Genomic DNA, 16,154 nt, shown 5'->3' with positions numbered 1-16,154 from the left:
AGTGGAAAAAAAGCTCAAAAATAATTTCATTTTATAAAGAAGTTACTCTGCTAAAATTAAGGCATGGTTAATTTTTACTTGTTACAATGTGACATTTTTCAAAGCACAGAGAGCTAAAGATTTTTTGTATGTTGTGATTTTTCTATTCATTTGTTATTTCTGAGCTATAGCATTACAGGTGTTAACACATCTGGTTTTGTTACTGCTGGCTCTGGTGGTGGTAGGTAGACTCTTAATTTTCCAAACTGAAAATCACTCATTCTGCCCTAAAAAGTTCTTTTAAGGGATTCAGTTCCTGCAGCATGTGCTGCATTTCCAGAAGAGTATTACAGAATTTTGCAGACTTAAGGAATTTGTTGGTTGGGTTTTTTGTGTATGCCCTTTTTTTACATACATCTTTGAAAAACCACCTTTTAGCTGGTCCAGCATTCAAATCCTGAACAGCCTGCTACTTTGTTCCTAAGCAACAAAGGACCTCTAAATTCTCAAAAAACCCAAATAGCAAATGTTCAGGGGAAAGATGCTGATGCAGTTTGCTCTGTAACTTGTGTTGATTGTATGGTAAGGTTTGGGCAAGCAGCAAAGGAAGGTTGCTGAGACCCTTAAGCTTAAGTAGGATGTCTTCTGATTTGAACAGGGGTTTTGGGAGAAAGAGAGAATATACAGATAGAACAAAGTTCTATTAATAAAATTAGGTAGCTTCTTACCAGTTTGAAAAACTATGAAGCTAATATTTTTTGCTGGATCCTGTCTTCTGTTGTGTCCCAGATCTGCAGATGGTGTGGGGCCTGGAAGAAAAGAAGTCTTAGGTTTTTTTAGATTGTGGATTGGAACTTTGTTCTGTTCAAAAACTAATGCGTAAATACTAAGTAAATGGTTTCATGAAGTAACAGTTGCTTTCCCTCTGTGAACACAAAACCTTATCGTAAATAGACCTGTGTAAATATTCCCCTTATTTCAGTTATTACACTGGTAAGTAGTTCACATGGGTGAAAGTTTATACAGAAATTACTTTGGTTAGTTTTTTCTTTCGTTTTCAATCTGGTTTGTCTGCAGTACAGCAACTCGGTTCCACAGCTGGGTTCTGTACTTCTGGAGGGCTCACTTTTGTATAAGTTTAACTAATCTTGTATTATAACATGTACAGTATTTGTAACAAGTTGTTTTCTTGTGAGGTCACAAAATGGTTTTTGGAAGTTGCAGGCACAAGTATCACTGCTGTTACAGCAACAGTACAAATTCTGCGAGTTCTGCAACATTCTACGTTTAATTTTTTACAATTTTTTTATAATTTAAAACAAATGCTTTTTTCAGTACAGACTTTTTATGATTGCAATTTCTTAACAAAAAGACCCCTCGAGTTAATTTTTTTCTAGTTCTAATACCTTTTTTCTAATGCTGGCATTATACTGGTATTTTCTAACAGGTCAAATTTTCTAAGGTCTTTCTGACGAGGTTTTACTTCTGTTTTTTATTATCAGTTCATTAAATTTTTCAGCACTGAAAAATATTTTTAAGTGTGTGTATATGTAAGTATGTTTGAAATGTACTGTATGTAAATTAAATGCTTTGAACATTAACCTAACCCAGGTTTCTGGTTGTCAGATACTCTTAAATAGTTACCTTTGCTTGCAGTAATCCACTGGAAAACACAAGCTTCCCTATGTTTTAGCGTGTTTGGCTAGTGTTCATTAGAATATGAGTAAACAGTAAGCCACCAGCTATAAAAGTTCACTACAAGGCTAAACAAAGTTCTTTGGTTTTAGCAATATTTTGGTACCTCTCTGGCTTCAGAAATCCCGTCTGTTTTCTATGATACGATTCCAGTAGGGCGTTTAAAAACTTTGGTTAAAACTCTACAGTTGCATGCACTAATGGGGGACATCATAGTTGTGGGGTGGGTTTTTTGTAGACAGTGTGCAAGTCTTAACAGATTTACTCTCTGCAAGGTTTGTCTTTTTGGTTTAGTTTTAAACTAGAAATTATTTCAGCATGACTAAAGCCCGCACTTTATGTCCTGTACCAGACAAATGTATGCAACGATGAGTAAAGCGGTATGTTCATGGACAATTCTCTGGGTTGTTTAAATTATGCAAAAAAAAATGTATTTGAAAAGCCAGATGGAGCAAAGTTAGGTAGTTGATCCACTTTCACAACAGCAGGAAGAATATCGCTTTGAAACGTTTCTAGCCAAGGAACACGAAAGTACCGTTAGTGGGTGCAATATCGCATGGATGCTGTAGGAGATGATCAAGCACTTGTAATCCAAAGCTTGTTGGTCATGTTGTGTAGAACCAGGCCTGGCTGGTGTCTCATGTGGTAGGCGCTGGGCATCGGGCAGGATGCTGCCCTGTGGGGTTGTGTCTGTGCACAGTGTTGTTTAGAGCCCAGTGTGGTGGGGACGCTCTGGAAGTGTCGTTCACTTGTCAGAACAGAAAAATCTATGTAACTTTCTATTTGTATTTATCTCAATAAATCCTGTGACTGTTTTATAAACCAACTTGTGGTAACTGACTTTTGTCAGGAGTGGGATGTGGGTGTATTCTTTTGGTTAACGAGCCATCTCCCTAGCATAAACACTGTCATCTCTTAAACCAGGGTTGAGTGTGGATTCATCCCACTGTGTAGTAAAAAATCCATGTCCAGAGATTTGAAGTAGTTCTTGCACTTCTTCCTTGAAGTGAGCATGCCAAAAGCCTTTATAAATGAAAAGCATTCTGTCAGAACTGAAACTCTAACAAGATGTATTTTAAATGAAGAGAACTAGTGTGTGCTGGGTGAGACTGGCATTCAGATCTGTATCTGAAATCCTTTCCTCTCCAAACTTTGGCCTGGAGGGACATTCTGGGCTCTTTTTTCTACGAGACAGGTCTCACAAACTGCCTGGTCAGGAACCACTTCACTGCCACCATTCCTGGCCCCTGCTGACCTGTAGTGTCCAGCTCCATCTGGCTGAAACTCAGAGCCAAAATGACTTGACTGAAGAAGCTCACGTCCTGTTTAGAGTTGTTGACGGGGATCCCCCCTTCACTTGCAGGAGCTGCAGTACCTGGATGAAGGTGAGAACCTGTAACCTCTGGGGTTCTTGGAGGTTATTTTTAATATTTCTGCCTGTCAGTTATGGTTATGTTTAGGTTCTGGATGAAGGTCAGGGTTCTTTCCTCATTTTGCTGTACTGGACTTGGAATTTAGCTCTTGACCTAACACTTAATCTGCTTCCTGCTCCTTAAAGACAACGATCAACTCAACCGTGACTGGGTGAGAGACTGCAAATGCCGACCTCTAAATTTCCGCTTAGCCTTGTCAACAGCGATGCCAGAACCTGGCAGATTCACCTCAGCCTAGAGCAGCTCTGGCGAGGCTGGGACTGACCTCTCTGCACGTGGAGTTGTGTGGAACAGCAGGGGAAGTTAATGGGAGAGACTTGCCATAGAAGTGGAGTATGCTGGTTGTACTGGCAGTAGTTCACCATGAAAACAGACATTTCAAGGCAGCTGGTAATACTGAACCAAGGAGTCAGTCCCTAACGCAGTCAATCGATTTAGAAAGATGACTTTTTGCTGTTACTGATGAACAGGACATATACTTGGAGGGCAAGTGCTTTTCACTTTTCCATAACTTTCTGTAGCAGTGATGTGAGTATGCTTTCAGATTACTTGTCCTTGCTTCTGATTTCTGAAAAACATTGGTATTTTGTATTCAGCCACGTGCCATTTTACCCTTCTGATGTGTTCTCAGCAAAAGATACTTAATCCTAGTGTTTTCCATATAGATGAGAGAAACAGCACATACTATGTAAACAAGACCTTTTTCTTTGTTGTCTTAATCCTAATCTAATGATGTTTTATCTGTTCCTGGGTATTGTGGTGAGGCCGAGTGACTTGCTTCAGGCAGAAACTGTCTTTCGGTCCCTCCTTTGGCCATGCTGACTCCAGAGTAAGGATGGGACTTGGTACTTGACAGTCCCAAAATCAAGAATCAGAAGACTTTCTCTGTCTGTCCACTTTATCTGGTACTGGTTTACAGACCATCTTGAGTTTGTGATTCTGCCAAGTCAGATTAGTAAGAAAGCTTTTATTTTATTTTATTTTTTTTTAATAGAACAAATACTTTGGTGTTTCGGTAGAGGGCATGCTGCTGTCTTGATTTAAGACAGGAATGTTGTCTCAGCAGAAACACAAGTTGGTCTAGCTGATTAGTACTGGAAACCTTCAGGCCTGAACAGATGTGGTCATGAAATATCCTTTGGCACCTTTCATAAAGAACCATTGTCTCCGTTTCCCTGGCCAAATTCCAGCCTGGCTAATCACGTGCTGTTCCTCTGCATTTCCCCAGCCGCTGCAAGGATATCGAGCCTTGCCTTGACTGCTGTGTAGTGGTCCGGTTCACTGGCAAGCAGCTGTTCTGCCTCATGCCTCAAATGGCTTGTGCTCTGGTTTGAGGGTTTTTGGTTTTGGTTATTTTGTGTTGGTTTTTTCTCTCCATGTTTTGAGTTCCTTGTGTGTTGAAGAGTCTTCCTACTCAGTGTAGAGCAGGAAACAAAATGATGTGCCACAAAGACAGATGGTCTTGCAATGAAAAGTGTATTGGCATAAGAGCAACAAGAAAGTTTGACAATGTTGATTTTCAAATGAAAAGAATTTCCTTTCAAGAAATAATGGTACAGCTGTTCTACTAATGTGCTTCCACTTACCAGATGAGAAAACCATGGTGTGCTGTGGAAGATGTAGCCCAACAGGGAAATGGTTTCTCAGGAAGAAAATTGTTCCTAAGAGGTCTCTCAGCAACACTTTCGAATGGAAATGTTTGGCTTTATTAAAAAGAGAGCTCCTTCTGGAAAAGAATGTGACACAGGACTGTTCCCTGAGGCAGCTTAGGTTTATGAGTTGTCTGCTGGAATTAAGGCCCAAGTCTCACCTAGCTCCTAAGGAACCTGGGCTTACGTGGCCAGTGCTGTCTGTCTTTGCCATATTTCTGCAAAATCTCAGGTCAGTGTCCAACCAATTTGAGTTTCTGTAAGATTTTGTGGTGCTTAATAATTACATACAAAAGGGAAACCCAAATTAATGTTCCCTCCAAGAGATGGCTATGAATAAACATCATTGGATAGTACAGAATCAAGATGGGGCAGAAGAAGAAGAAACCAACATAATTTTAGCTGATCTTGGAGTGATTTGTGCAGTGTGCAAGCATCCCTAAGTACAGAAATGAGACTTTGATGCCTAAAAACTAAACAGTCTGTGTTTGCTGTGCAGGTAGCCCATGGGGGAGTTACAGATGACACTGCAGGCACTGTGCCATGTGCAGAGTGACTGGGACCAGAGCAGAAAAAGGAACGGTGACACACCGGGCTTTTGTGGCATTGTTTGTTGCCAGCCACAGGGCTCACGTGGAAACTGCTGAATCTCTCCTGAGACATGGTAATATTCTCACCTTTCTTCTCTGGCTGTAACTGCACAGCGTACCACCTTCTGCTGACCCAGGCCATAGAATTTTACCTAACTTTTGTATTTGAGGTGGAAAATGAGCCCATCAGGTCTGATGGAGACCTGGAAACAATAAAAACTGCAGTTCTTGGTAAGTGTCATGACTTACCATTGTGGAAATTCATACTGGAAACCTGGATTTATTTGTTTTTTTTAATTCCCTCTTTGAGTCTTATTTATTTATTGTGATTTTCTTATCTAAAAATGCTTAGTTTTTATCAGCCCTGCACAGTGCTTTATCAGTCACTGAAATGCCAGATGAATTGTAAACACTAGTTATATGGCTCCAATATTTAGGCTTTTTTGTTGCTTTGCACCTAAATAAGCTGCTTTTCCCCCTGAGATCTGCCTCTGCACAGTGGAGAGTCCTTTGAATTGGCTGAGGTCACTTGATTGTTCTGAATGAAAGGACATTTGTTAATGAAAGGACATTTGTTAATCACTTTTATAATCATTGAAAGTGAGTGCTGAGGAGGAAACCCCACCTTGTTGATCATGCTCCCTTCAATCCAGGTTCTTGAGCCTGGCCTCCTCAAAGTTTGTCGCTGTTAAGGGACAGTTGTCCTCTCCCAGTAAGTGAGAGCTCCCAGTGCAAAAGTAATGGCAATGCCCAGCTGCGGCAAAGCTTGCAATGTCCCCGAGTGGAGCAGAAATATCCTGGTGTGTGTGAGCTAAGGGCAGGAGCATTTGTTCCCTAGGCAGGTTTGCTATTTCCACTAATGAGATGTGACTAAAACAAACTGCATCTGCCTTTGATAAAAAAATTGTGTGTTGTGGCCCGCAGGTGGCATTACCTCCTTTCGTATGCCTTGTCACGCTCAGACTGTGTGTGATTTTTTTGCAGGTGTGGATTTGCATGCTAAAACCCTGCTAGGAAGGACTAGGAAGGACTGCCCGTCGGGTCAGTGCTGTCACAGACCAGTGCGGCTGCGTTGAAACGCTCCCTTGCTGTGGGGCGTGAGCTCCTGGCCCTGACAGCGAGGGACACTCTGTGGTGAGCCTGGCCCTCCCACAGGGCTCGGACCAGTGACCCCACCGTGGGTCGCTGCCAGTGGAGGAAGGGATGCCCTGGCGCTGTGCCACCTTCTGGTGCTGTGAATCTGGCCTCGCAGCAGACGTCTGGTCCCACGTCCTAAAATACATACGGACTAACTTGGTTCTGGCAAATTTCAAGGGACAGTCAGTAATTTTCCCAGAGACCCACACTACAATTATAGGTCACTGGGTAGGATTTGTAGGTTTTAGTTATGAAATAAGCTCATGTACTGGTGATGTGCAGCTAAGATGACAACTAGCTTGACAGCGCAGCTCTCAAACACGCTTTTAATTTGTAGCTTAAGTATTTATAACATTGTTCCCTAGCCAAACCAGCCATTTAGTTAATACGGTTTTAGGAGAGCTGGAGCCTGCCTGCACGTTCGCTTTGGAATGCTCCTTGCTAGGGTAATTTCCTATTGGCAACAAACCAGGGCGATACAGTTTAATGGGTATTTCAGGGGACTGGAAATCCCTAGATCTTTAATCCAGTTCTGGCCCTGACTGGCTTTATTGCCTCTGGCAGATCAGTTAAGGGTTATTTTATAAGTAGGGCAGTTTGTCTGCCATGGGAGGCTGCAGGCAAAGTTGATTTGTGTGTAAGTGGCTAATTATGATTGCCCAGTGCTTGCTTAGTTTAAGCCTCAGGGCTTTGAAGGTTGGGGTTTCCTGAAGCCAGTGATGGAGTGAAGGGACTTGCCCATCTGCTTTCAGAGTTCCCTGGTATCCCAGATTCCTTAGATGCTTTAAAAATAAAAATACTACTCACAGTCTTTTTATGCTTCTATGATCAGTCGAAGGAAGCTGAGTTTCTGGTCTGTTTCCTGAGGGCTTATTAAGGACTCGGTGCTCAAGTCTGAGCAGTTTCCATTGTTTTGTTTAAAGAGACAATTTTCTAAAGAGCTCAGCACTTAACTTCCAATTAACCACAGAAGAGGTGGTTCTCAGTGGGAACTGAGCACTCCTGAGAAATTGGCCTGCTGCCTTTTAGCTTGCAAAGCCCCATGCGTAGCCAGAAGACTCTACAAATAACTACCATAGGTTGTTCTTGTTTCCTTGTGTCAGAACACTTTATTTAACTGCTACCAGGATTGCTACATAAATATCGAGGTAATTAGTGAATTTTGGCCTCAGTACTTGGGTTTGTGTTCCAGATCAGTGCCTGGGAGTAGCCATATCCAGAATGCGATAAAAATCGGCATCCTGTGGAGCGCCATTGTCTTTTATGAATGGGTGAAATGAGGATCAGAAAGATACTGGCTGTGAACTTGGATACCTTTAGTTTATATCCCTTAAGGGAGAGATTGTGGTTAATGATGTGGACTAAGAATTGACTTGAAAGCTGTGCTCCCAGCTTTGCTTTATGTGCGTGGAATGAATGGAGGCAAGTTACACAGACCTGGTCCTGTAGGAAGGGTTGCAAAGCAGGGGCCCGTAGTACCCAAGCAAAGATGCCCTGTATTCCAGGAAAAAAGCCAGGAATCTCTGTAGTGTTGCCAGGTATGTGTCTTATCAGATAGTCCCAGACAGAAATAGGGAGTGTTGCTCAGGGTGGGCACAGTAAGCATGTCATGGCAGGTACCCAGACATGCGGCTGCCTAGTGCAGAGACAGGTCCTTGAGTCTGTCCAGGGAGTTGTTTCCCCTTGCTTACAATCCTCAACTTCCTGGAAGTAGGTCCCTAAGTCCAGTTTCTGTGTTAGTGAAGTTACCATACTAACCAGGAATGCCTTAAAAATGCAGCTGCATCCCCTAAACACTCATCTGCCTCATTCAGGGTGGAGGGCTGCATGGGTGCCTGGGCTGAAAGCAGGGCTTTGTGTTGTCCTTGGATGTTCCCTGCCACCCAACTCTGTGCTGGTTTGGGCACAGCGTGCATGAACCAGAAAGGGAGACTGAGAAATTAAAACCAGATTCAATCTCTAGAATGATGTAATAAAAATATCCCTTTACTTTAGCTTTTTTCCTAAACTAAGAGGGCTTTGGGCTGATTGTTTTACTCTCTGTTGCAATTGCTTTCCTTTCCTTGGGTGTAAAAAAAGTCACAGCCTAAAGGGAAGATCCCCAGTCGGTGTTTGGGATTGCCTGAGGTCACAGCAGAAATGGCAGGAGCAGGGAAACTGTCAGTGTCTGCCACAGAAACCGCTGCAGGGCGAGGAGGGGAGCGGGGTGGCAGCTCTGGGGCCTGAAAAATCTCCACTTGCTTTTTCTGAACTGTATCTTGTCCGCTGCATCCAGCTGTGATGATCATCTACCCAGACTTTCAAAGGCAGCAACCCTGTATTCCTTCTGAATTGGTATTTGTGCTTAAAGTCTCCCAATTCTAAGATAATAAACACCTCTAATCATTCAATTCCTCATTTTAATCAAGTAATAAAGCAAGGTCCAGAATTCAGGAAGTACCACTTCTGAGGCCAGTTGCTGTGACCTGAGGACGTGTAGCAATGCCGACATCAGTCTGAACAAATGTCCGCAGAATTCCTTCGGTTGGAGGGAGGCACCTTTGTGGTGTCGTTTAAACAAAGTTCACTCAAACAGGTTTTGTGCTGACTATTAATGATATGTGACTAAATATATAGTTGTTTAGTAAGTGCTTAGGAGAATGAGAAGATCACAAATTTTATCAAAGTGATCAGTAGACAAGATATAAAAAGATGGTGCTTCTGGCATTTTGCTGAGCAGTTGAATATTGCAAGCAGGATTATACAGAAAAGTCCTTGGAAATCCTTTATTCTTTCTTCCTATTGTCTGTCTAGACTGTCTAATCTGCACCCAAGCTTCCAGAAATGGGGAGAGGATTTGTAGTTGCTTTTAGACATTATGCAGCCTGCTGCGTAGCTCTGGGAAAGAACAGCAAATGTCATCTGGAGAGAATTGGGTGACCTCAGGACAAGGATGCCAGAATGGCAGGAAATTATGTAGTATGTGCTTATGTAGTTAGGGACAAATGCTGAGTATTTTTTGCTGGAAGCTGTAGATGCATCTTTTGGAAAGAACACCTGGGATATGGATTGGTGTGCCAACCCAAAACTGTATGGGGGCAAATTAGAAGAGAATTAATGTCTGGGTGAGACAAGCCCTGGCACAGTGTATGCTCTTGTGGTTAGGTGAGAAAGGTGAATCCAAACTAGAAGAGACCTCTAAATTAACCAGGGGAAAGGAGAGAGTTCCTCTTCCTAAGCAGGCCAGGAGATTAGGGCACAGCTGATAAAGGACCATGCATGGGTAGCATTGCTCTTTATTTAAGACAAGAAATGCCAGGGATGTAAAAAAGCTATTTACCCTGCAGGAAACTGCTGGGATAAGAAGACCAGAAATCAGAATACATTTTGCAGCTCTCATTATGGAGGAGGTGGGGGGCAAAGAGCCCAAACCAAACCTGTGCACCTTTAAGAATGCTCTTGTGTGATGTGGTGATCTGCAAAACTGGGCTGGATGGCAGCATTGCTGGGTACTGATTTTATTTGTTGGAACATTGTATTTGTTTCCCAAAGCTTCTATTCCAAGGACTGAAAATTGGATGTAGACAAAGCAGGTAACATTGCTTGTCCTAAAGTAACCAGCTGTGCTGTAGCACGCACCAGAAATAAACATCAGGGGAGACAGCAGACTGAGACGCAGAGCTTGGGCAGAAACGTGGCTGTTGAAGAGACTGAGGCTCTGGATTCCTGAAATCTGTGCTGAACTCTGCCACTGCTTCATAGATGATGTTGAGAATTTGATTTGTGCCTTATATAGTCTTGGGAATCCCTGTGAATGTTGTTTCTCCATTGCACAGGTGTGCAAAGGTCTGTTCTAAAGGGAATCTGTAGTAACAACCTTTTCAAAGAAAGGAAACACAACTAAGTAAAAGACTTGTGCATTTTGCATTACAACCGTTACTTTCTCTCCTCTAGGGAGGAAAGGATCAGTCTCCAGAAGACTTTAGTGGTGCCTTGTTAATGAACTTTGGGATTCTCAGATAAAGAAACAGAGATGATGAAGGAGAAGAAAACACACTAAAAATACCTGAAGTTTAATTATGCCCAAGGCAGGACAAACGTCACAGCTGTCTCCTAATATTAAGGAATCCAGAGCAACTCTTTTGTGGTTCCCCTGGATGCAAAAGGCAGTAAGTTAAATGAAGATGACAAGCACAGGAATAATTCATCACACTTTCTTATTATCAGCTTACCTTGCCTTGCCTGGGCAGACTCCCAGTGTTGCTCACAGCCATCGTGCTGACTGCTGTTCCCCCAGAGCCTTGAGACAGCAAAGACTCAGCAAGCCTGAAGCAGTGACTGCTGCTGTTTAGAAATAGTCTTAGAATCATAGAAACACTTGGTTGGAAAATACTTTTAAGATTGAGTCCAACCATAACCTGTCCACCACTGAACCATGTCTCTAAGCACCAATCTCCTGTCTTTTAAGTATCTCCAGGAATGGTGACTCCACCACTTCCCTGAGCAGCCTGTTCCAATGTTTGACAACTCTTTTGGTGAATAATTTTTTCCTAATATTCAGTGTAACCCTCCTCTGGCACAACTTGAGGCCATTTCCTCTTCTCCTGTCATTTATTACTTGGTAGAAGAGACCGACCCCCACCTCACTACCCCCTCCTTTCAGGAGCTGTAGAGAGCAATAAGGTCTCCCCTCAACCTCCTCTTCTCCAGGCTGATCAACCCCAGTTGCCTCAGCTGCTCCCTGTAATTCTTGTACTCCAGACACCACACCAGCTTTGTTGCCCTTCTGTGGACATGTTCCTGTGCCTCAATGTCCTTCTTGGAGTGACAGGCCCGAAACTGAACACAATATTTGAGGTGTGGCCTCACCAGGGTCGAGTACAGGGGCAGGATCCCTGCCCTGGTCTTGCTAGTCACACTGTTTCTGATCTTCAGGTTGTCCTGGACATGCCCTGTGATGGCACTCAAGGTGATCTGCTCCATGATCTTCCCTGGCACCAAGGTCAGACTGCAGCTTCCCAGACCCCTTCTCCGGCCCTTCTTGTAAATGGGAGTCACATTTGCCAACCTGCAGTCAAGTGAACTTCCCCAGTCAGCCAGGGCTGCTGATGGATGATGGAAAGGGGTTTGGTGAGCACCTCTGCCAGCTCCCTCGGCACCCTTGGGTGGATCCCATAGTCACTGTAGCCAGGGAGAGCCTTGGGTGTCTCTGAACTGTCACCTTTCATACTTTCAGACATTTCTGAAATGTTCCCCAGACTTTTCCCCTTCTCTAGAAATGTTTTTAACTTCACCTGAGTTACACCCCAAACTTGCTTGTGTTTGCTTTGTCCTTCCAAGCTCCTCCTCTATGGATGCTGCAGAAGAGAAAGGCTTGGTGCTGTTGCCAGAACTGAGGTGCTGTGAGGATGTGCTTAGTGGTGAGTGGATGCATCTGTAAAGGAGTAGAAGAGCAGTGTCTGTGCTGCAGCATTACTTTTCAGACATCATGCTGCTCCATATCCCAAGGCACCTGGGTGAACGATGTCTCCCTGTGTAGTGTAAGAATCCCACACCAGCAGACAAACCTCTTCCTCCGCTCCCAGTTCATAGCCCTAAAACTTCTTTGGCATTAAAGTTTCTTTCAATGAAGACAGAGAGATAATTTCTTTTAAAATGTGCCCTTTATTGATGGAACTTCCATACCTGTGGGGATATGGGCCCCTCCAGGCTCAGGCAACACCTGAGCAGAGGTTTGTGCTCGTGTGTTTTATCAGCGCTGCTGGAAGCCTAACACCACTGTTATCTTGTCCTACTTGTGAAATACAGCCTACAGCAGACCTCCCTATGGAAACTGAATATTGAAATGCGAGAGTAAAGACCTCTCATTTCTTTGGCATTGCACAAATAACTTGTTAGCTCAGTGAATTTTTAAGCAGAGAAAAGAGCAAGCTTGTTGTTGTACCTGTTCCATATTTATCAATAGACAACAGTAGTGCAGAACGCTGTGGTAATCATTACATTCATTTCTTAAAGTGAATCAAATGAACAGAAATTGTTAAATGCAGAGTACAATATAGCTTACAAAACCCAACAGACATCAGGAAACTTGTACTGATTGGGCTCTTAGATGTTGTTTTCCCTCTTGCTTAGGAAAGAGAATTGTAGTCAGCTTGCAATCTCCCCGACATTGTTCATGAAGGAAGCAGACAAAAAGTACCAATGAAACAGCAGGGCTGCAATTTAGCTAATTTTATGCAAAACACAATCAGCACTCAAACAGGGAGTTACCAAGCAGAAATGTATTGATAGAGAAGCCAAAATCTTCTCTGTGCAGAAATGGTAAAATATTAAAACAAAATTTCAAAGAGACTCCTGGAACTCAAGTAACTGTAGGGCAGAGAAATTGCAAGGGTGAAGTTTGCTAGTATCAAAGTAAAGAGGAGTTCAGAGAGGCCCTTATTTGATCCCCAGCACCCTAGGCCATGCCCCTGTGTGGTATGAACCAGTGCAGCTCTGGTGTGACAGAAGACCTTGTATCAGTAAGGAGAAATAGAAACAACTTTATCAGAAGAGTGATTAGAAGAGAAGGTGTTTGCTTATAAAGGATGGTAGCAAAGAATCTGTGCTAGGGAGAGGATGGAGAGGGAAGAGCAATAAGGAGGGAAGCAAAGGGTAGAGATAAATGGAAAGAACTGCCAATCAGCTGGAGAATGTCATTATGAAGGTGACAGCTACACAGGATCTGCTTTCTAGTCCTGGAGACCCCCAAACTGATGATGGTGGACGTTGATGTCTGATTTTGCCTTTTACTTGGCGTGAGACTCCTGTTAGCACTGAAGTTAACGACGTGGACACAAAGTATCTTTGTACAGAACAACACGCACTCCTCTCTCCCAACCTTCACGTACCCCACTGGCATTTCCTGATGAATCAGTCCTTGTGCCTCCAGTCCCTGAAGGTTCCAGTCCAGTGTGTGCAGTCTGTCTATAGCTTAATCTCTGACCATCTCTGCCTTTGTTTTTTGAATTTGCAGTGTTCCTTGAGTTGTAACCACCAACCGTGTTCAAAGACGACCAGAAGTCTGGGGTGAACCACGTCTGAGGGTCAGGCTGACCGTCAACGTTTAGAAAGGATAGTGGTTTGCAGAGGGAAGCCAAGCGCTATTCACTTTCGACTCTGCGTCCAGCATCTCGTTTAGGTTGGTTTAGTGCCTAACCTAGGTTGCAATTGAGGTTGGTGCTTTGGGTTTCCTTCACGTTCCAGTTCTCTGTACGCTGTTCTGTTTGCAGCATTTGCTTGACATGACTGTCTGGTATGGTTTGATGGTATTTTGCTAGAATTCCTGTGTGTACAGAAGCTAATAAAGGAAATGTCATCTCAGAAAGCCCATCTTAAAATATAGTCGTACTGGCTCAGGATAAGAAACACAGGGAAACTTTGTCCAAGCCTCTTCTGTGGAATTTGTGATGCTATTTCAATTCCTTTGGTTTCCTGTAACCAATCAATCATTGAGGTCAAGCAAAAGTCAAGGTACAAAAATTAATCAGTATGAGCCTCCTTACCTATAAGCTGGCCATATGTTAGAGGAATGATCTGGACTATAGCAGTTGTCTTATATCTCTTGATGAGTGTGTGTATGCATAATTCGAGTGTGTGTGTGTGTCTGTTTGAATTCCAGCTTGTATTGATTGAATTGTCTCTGATAATAAACAGTATAAATAAATCAGATGGGAGTTAAAGCATTGATGTGCTGTATGGGGAGGTGGGGAGGACAGACGGAATTAAATTCAGTGCAGTGACCTTGAACAGAATGTAATTTCAAAAGTGCCTTAAATATGCTGATGACATGAAATAAGGCTGAGGAAGACCGAGGGGCAGGAGAGTAGGGGACGGAGGAACAAAACAAACTCATTGGAAATGATTTGGATTTGTCAGGATTACAGGCAGATAAGTGGCTTATGCAGTTTATTGTAGGGAAGTGTGAGGTAATGAGGCAAGGGACCAAAAGTAATCAGACTCCAGCCGGAGTGAGAGCAGCGTGGAATACAGATCAGAGCATGGCAGAAAGGGGACGTGCAGCACAGGGAAGTCTCATCCGAAGTGAAGAGCTGGCTTAATGCTTCTGTCCTTGCAGAGCTCAGCTCTACAGCTGTGCTCACTGCACGACTGAGAAATGGCTGGTCCTGCTCAAGAGGTTCCTGTTCAGCATTGCCAACCCATGAACTGGCTGGTAAATGAGAGCTGGCTTTAAAATGATCTTTCTCTTTGAAGATTTCCAAATACCTTTGTACCTCTCTTCTGGGAACAAACCAAGTAAAGCAAAGTGGAAGATGGAGGGAATGTAGCCATGCCAGCATGAATTAGTGGGACAAAGTCAGGCCTTATCTATTGGTGTAAAAACGTGCAGGAATCCTTTCATGCTGGTTTGACCAAGCAAAAACCCTTCAGAGGCTGTAAGATGTGTGTCTGCTTGGTGCAGATGAATAGAGGAGAAACCAGCTTTTGATGTGACAGGAAACATGATACGTAATGGAGCTGCCTAATAATCCATCACACTGACTTTAGACTAGAAAAATAAAAACATGTATTTTTGGGGGCTAATGAGCACCCTGCTGGGCCACAGTAAAGCAAAGAAAAAATTGGTGAATCTTTCCAGTTGGCTAATCTGGAGGTAGACTCCATGGTTTTGAAAGTGCTTGTTTTCTTCTGGCTTCCTTTCCCTCTTTTTAGTTCTAATGTCTGTTTTCATTTTTTAAAATGGTTCATTTGTCCCCTAAATTGTAAGCTTTAGATTTTTCTCAGTTGGAGCCAAGTAGCTTTTGAAACACAATCAAAGGCAGAAATAATAAAAGGAGAGCTCTCTGCATTGAAGTCTGGTGATGTCCTCACAGCTCTCTGTATTCTCTTAGGTAACACATTAACCACCCCTGTTTAAAAGTGCTTTCTCAAACTTGATCTCTATGTTCTAACAAGTTTTTAATACTTATTTTTCACAGAACAAATTAGATATTTGAAAATACAATCTTCCTGTCTTAGCTTCTACTGCCCCAATTTCATTTATGTCCAGAAACATTCCTGATAGTTGATAATTTCCAGTATCTTAATACCTAGGGCATATCAATATCGCATAGACTTTCTTTTTCTTTGAGTCCTCCCTGCTTGGTGCTGCATTAGCTGGAAATCCATTACTGACTAGAAGCCATAGCTGCATGTGTTCTGTTTGCTGTAGTTGAGTAAGGCAGTGAGGAGCTACAGGGAAAAGTGAACTGGGAAGGACAGGAGCTAAGGCAAGTCACAAATGATAACTTGATCTCATACCCTAATGCTGGTCGTATCAGGACTGAGCCGCGAATGGGGAGTGCTGAAAGAATCCGTGGGGAAATAAGTGATGCACTTGGAACTTCTCCTTTTCTGAGTCTCTTCAGGCTCTTGTGGCGTCTTGAGTAACACCCTGCCCAGTTCAGTGCTCCTGCCTGGGATACTGGAGTCACACTGCGTGTGCTTTGAGATGCACTCAGCCCCTGCCCAGAGACGTAAATCTTCCTGTGATTCTTTATGTTGTTGTAATAAAAATAACAACCAAAAAAAGAATGAACTCCATGTACTTGTACCCCATGCTTCTATTATCCGTTGGTTCTCCGTGGCACATGGTCAGTGTTAGTTAGAATCTGCATCTTGCAGACCCGGGTAACTACAGACCAGTCAGCCTC

Source organism: Mesitornis unicolor, unplaced genomic scaffold, assembly GCF_000695765.1.
Source record: "Mesitornis unicolor isolate BGI_N332 unplaced genomic scaffold, ASM69576v1 scaffold15514, whole genome shotgun sequence".
Taxonomy (NCBI): domain Eukaryota; kingdom Metazoa; phylum Chordata; class Aves; order Mesitornithiformes; family Mesitornithidae; genus Mesitornis; species Mesitornis unicolor.
This window is presented reverse-complemented; position numbering follows the sequence as displayed.